Source organism: Penaeus chinensis, chromosome 19, assembly GCF_019202785.1.
Source record: "Penaeus chinensis breed Huanghai No. 1 chromosome 19, ASM1920278v2, whole genome shotgun sequence".
Classification (NCBI taxonomy): Eukaryota; Metazoa; Arthropoda; class Malacostraca; order Decapoda; family Penaeidae; genus Penaeus; species Penaeus chinensis.
This window is the reverse complement of record NC_061837.1, coordinates 25,670,998-25,675,997: the sequence shown is the minus strand read 5'-3', so window position 1 is coordinate 25,675,997 and position 5,000 is coordinate 25,670,998. Positions and strand designations below refer to the sequence as shown.

Genomic DNA, 5,000 nt, shown 5'->3' with positions numbered 1-5,000 from the left:
TAATCATATATACATACATATATATACATATATATACATAATCTAAGAGAAAGGAAGAGTGAGGAGAGAGGGAAGGGGGAGAGGGGTGAGGAAAGAGAGGTAGAGGATTTGTAGACATCACAACTGCATCACACTTCACCTGTTCAAATGCCTTCTCGGCCAAAGGGTACTACACTGTCAAAGTCAATAGTAAATGCCATAATTAAGTACATTAGGCAATGTAATATAGTGTCAAAATTTAGAGCATGGTGTGAAACAGACTGTGCTAAAGTAACATACAATCAAACTATTCCTTTGGATGAAAATCTGTGAAAAAGAATGAAACATATAGTAGTCCTAGCTCACGTTACCAAAATTACACACGGTACAGTTTAATAGATCTCTGATGAAGCACAAAGTACAGATGCCACAGAATCAGATGATGCTGCTCTACTCTATATAATTACTTCACTACTAATCACAGAAAATTTATTGTATACAAAAGAATCTTTCTAAAAAAAAATTATTTAAGCTAAGAGGGTAATGAACCTGAGACACTATACTTAAATCCAGATAGATATAGGAATTTCTATATCGTATTGCAAATAGCCAAATGTAACTGATATGATTCCTATCAATCCTTCCTATAATAACAATCATATATGCAAATCAAACACTAACAACCTTATCTGATATCAGAATACTTCAATTCAAGTATGGAAAAAACAATTAATACTGTACGTCTTTCCCCACAACTACTTGTATATAAAATTAATTATCTTTATAGTCTTATCTTAAAAATATTGACGCTAAATACCTGGCACTTCTAGCTGATGGGTGCAACAGTAAACAAATTGCAGCAACATTTAAATTTCCCCACAAGCCATACCCATGACATGCCCAATCAAGGAGGATAAATTTTCTCTCCCATCAAGATTCCAGTTTTCAAATTCAAATGATCTTACTCACTACTCAAATACAAGTTTCTAATTCAGTATGCCTAAAAAAAAAAAGTTTAAATCCTGACAATTACTTTCCAAACAAAAACCTGAGTAACATTGCTACTGCTACACCAATGGAAATTTCTATAGCCACTTTAGTGTGACAATCTTATCGCATGAAATAAGTATTCTTTATAAAAATCTAACTTAAAATCTACAAGAATGTATGAATAAATACAATTCCTGACAGTCCCCTGCAATGAGAAAAATATGCCATAGTTCCTTCCTTTACTCTTTATATAAATCTAACTTAAAATCTACAAGAATGTATGAATAAATACAATTCCTGACAGTCCCCAGCAATGAGAAAAATATGCCATAATTCCTTCCTTTACATATAGCCAAAATGGTCATCATATATAGCAATAATGCTTATATACTTTCTATAAAACATGCACAGCAGATCAAATAGCAGTAGAATACTGAACAATGAATCTAACCATTGTTTAGAGTCAAGTCTCTACACAAACTATACTATATGCAACAAAGTTATTACAGCTTCCAAGGTTTCCAGAGATGGTCAAAAGTCCACTGTTTCCTTTACTTATATGTCCCCACAATCACTGTTCGTAATGAGTGGGCCATCTATCAATTCCTCAAACACTGACAGTCATAAAAGAGATACACTTCTTCATCATTACAGTGACATCTATACTTTCCCATTATTCATTAGAATATCTTTATATCTTATTCATTTCTATCTTTACTGTATATATAAATGGATACATACAAAACTAATTCTGTTTCAAGGTTGCTCATGCTACCATACTCTGAAGCAATGAAGTTGGAATCCCTCTGCTAGCATCAGCTAAAAACCACAGGACATCAACTAAGCAACTGGCAGATTGCAGTATTAATAACTGATATAATCACCTTAATTAAAACCATGCAGAAAAAATAATCTACAAAAGTAAAAGCACGCCAACAATCAGATCTCAAAATCCCACGATTTTTGCATCAGGCAATGCCGTGGTTTTCCTCCTTTCTTCACTATGATGGTAATTACAACAAAACTACAGCACATATACTCTGGCAAAACCGAGCTTGTACACAATCAAAAGAGGACCCAGTTCAAGCTCTCTTTTGCCAGAATGGACAGTAAATCTTTACTATTACAACAACCATGGCTTTCTCAGACATACTTATTTTTTGGTAATTCTGATACTTTAGAAACGCCTAGTGTTTATTTGTCACACACCATTACTTCTTATCTGACGTTTAATCTCCCAGATGAATCATCAGCATACTGTTTATACAGTATCACAATAAATACAGCCCTTCTGAAACTGAACCACTTTCTGCCATATTCACAAGTACAAACTTGAGGTATTTCACGCAAAAAATCATCCACAATTAGACTCAGTGGGCATTTAGGAAGGAACAAGGGTGGAATGCACTATCCAAGAGCATAACAGCACTGCGAGGCAAAGAATGTTGATACCGCAAATAGTTCATGTGGACCAGGGGCGGTATTCATGAAAGGTCTATGACTGTTCTTTGTGATCTCGTCTATGATTTGCACTATCGCCAGAACTCAAAGTTAATGCTGTTAATTAGAACAAACATTTTTATCATATAGACACTATCTAGATAATCTATTGTAATAACATGATGTGGTAAATATTGCGAGAAATCTTACTTATATTATAATATAACAGTAATACTACACATTTATTACATCTAAATATGGTGTGGCATCACTATGCTCACTGCTACTACATCAATTGTACAGTCAGGCAGCATTATTTGTACTTCTTAATAAATACAGCAATAAAATGTAGATGACTCAATAAATCAAAAGGGCCTCCGTATTTTTTTTATCATTTCCAATGTCGAATAATTTTCAACATAGGAAAAATTGCATAAGGACAAATTAAAGAGACTACTTATGGATGTGAATATAAAACAGGCTCCCAAGTTATTCCTATCATATGTGATGCAGAATAGCCTTCAAATTTGTGTAACTTTGCTTTGTAGTTTTAAAGACTGTCCTTACGCACGTAAGATAGTTCCTCACTGTTTAAAACTTTGGCCAACTCCAAGACAAAAACTGGCTGTAAAAGATATTTTGTGGGAAGTTACAGACAAATTTGCCAAGACAGATGAAGCTAATCACACATCAATAACGAAAAGTACACTTTCGAGACCAATTCTGATTTAATGTCAGTCATTAACTCAATGTACGTGGGCTTCTACAGCAGCCACGCAGTTCACCAAATGGTTATATCCGTATGGGCCACATCTGTAGGGATGCCACCTGCAGCATCAGCACTATGCCGTTATGGCATCATAGTAGATGCCACCCACGAACAAAGGGGTTAATTGATCTGTTTCCTATAAATTTACAGTTATTTCCTATTAAAAAATACATATGGCAAATTATAATTAAATAAACAAAATGTATAATATCCTCATCATAATATAAGAAATATTTATTGAAGCACAGTTTCATACATTACTGTAATCAATTATCTTCATCGCCTGGATAATGATGTGAATGTTTATAATTAGCAGCATTAACTTCGGGTTGAGGCAGCATCTCTAACCATAGACAAAATAATAAATAACAGTCGGAGACTTCAAGAATACCACTCCTGGCCTACAAGCCACATACCAGGGATGCCACCCCTCAAGTATTCCTAAAGCTCATATTTTGGGCTATGTGCAGACTGCAACACACCCAGATCTGACAGGTTAACAATAAAACAGGATCATCAACTATTTATCACCACTCGACAAGTCAGAACATGCCATAATAGTATTATATATATACATAAAATTATATACATAATATTTATATATATATATTGGATAAAACACACACATGCATGCACGAACACTTCAAATTTATTGTTCACAACCTCACATACTTCCAGATATCCATATCATGTGTGTTGCACAATAGTAGATCAGTAATACATAGGCTAGGGACGTACTACAAATTGAAACAATTCATCACAAACATATGACGACTTACACACTCACAATCCGTTCAAATGCAAAGAATGGAAATGCAGAAATAACAAAACAGAAAATAGGAACGTCACAACTAAAAGCAGTTACAATATCAAAATGTTTATTTGACAAAGAGAAAGGAATGTAAATTTCTGATACTTACAGGACCGCAACACCAACCCTTCCTACAGTGCCAAGGACCCCCAACCCAACACAGCCTAGAGAAGGCACTCCCTCCCAAAAAAACAGTTCCCCAGCTATGATTACTAAGGGTTATCTGCCGTGTCAACAGCCAAGGGCATTCCCCAATAAACAGTGTTGCAAGAAAGCCATAAATAGCCTTACTCCGCCCCCTGCAGGAGACACCGTGATCCCGCCGCCTACCGCACGTGTGACCCGGAGGACCTCGGTCTTCCCTAGGCCTATCTCTCCCCGGTGTCCTGTGCGCCTTTAGCCCCGTGATGGACACTGCCTGGCTAATCCCTCGTTCGAAATATCACCTCCGCCACTAAATTCAACCGACACGTTCACTCCAATCATCATAAAATCGCTCACCCGACGAATTCACTTTAAAAATCGGCACCCGGACACTTCAGCCCTGTGTCATTGCCAAGGAGCCTCAGTACTCCTTTATCCCTCTATGTCCTTTTGACAAACACATCTCCACACCTCTCTCGACGCCGCGGAAGCTTACCAGAAAAAGTGGGATTTTGCAGTCTCAATAAACACCACAGTCTCCACATAAACACACTCAGGCACAGGTGGTCTGGTACCATTCCGGCCACGTTTGTTTCGCCGGCGATTCTCAGCTCATGTCCCTTATTTTCACCTCTTACTCTCGCCATCTCCGAAAATTCACGACAAGTCACCAATCTTAACCCAACTGTCACCTCCTTGGAAAGTAAAACCAATAACGAATGGATATTTCTTCGAGAACTTACCAGAGTCTTCTTGGGAAACAGATGAGTCCTTCCCAAAGTTCTCTATTTTGAGAACAAATGACACTTTTCTTGCGCCTCTTCAGCCTCCTTCTGGCACTCCTACCTGTGACTTGCATGTTTGCTT

At 36.9% G+C, this 5,000-nt stretch overlaps 1 protein-coding gene across 4 annotated transcripts in view; it reads right to left on the bottom strand.

The window, feature by feature from the left end:
* The window catches only part of LOC125035098 (GMP synthase [glutamine-hydrolyzing]-like), a 30,786-nt gene that overhangs the window by 25,778 nt on the left and 8 nt on the right, over positions 1-5,000 (bottom strand). Inside the window, exon 1 of one of the 4 annotated variants that reach the window (XM_047627248.1) lies at positions 4,877-5,000. This exon is cut by the window's right edge and continues 8 nt beyond it. The gene's annotated coding sequence lies outside the window, so the exon portion shown is untranslated. Of the gene's footprint in view, positions 1-4,098; positions 4,270-4,629; positions 4,788-4,876 lie in introns of those variants that run through there. The other 3 variants (XM_047627247.1, XM_047627246.1, XM_047627249.1) reach the window with 3 other exon arrangements.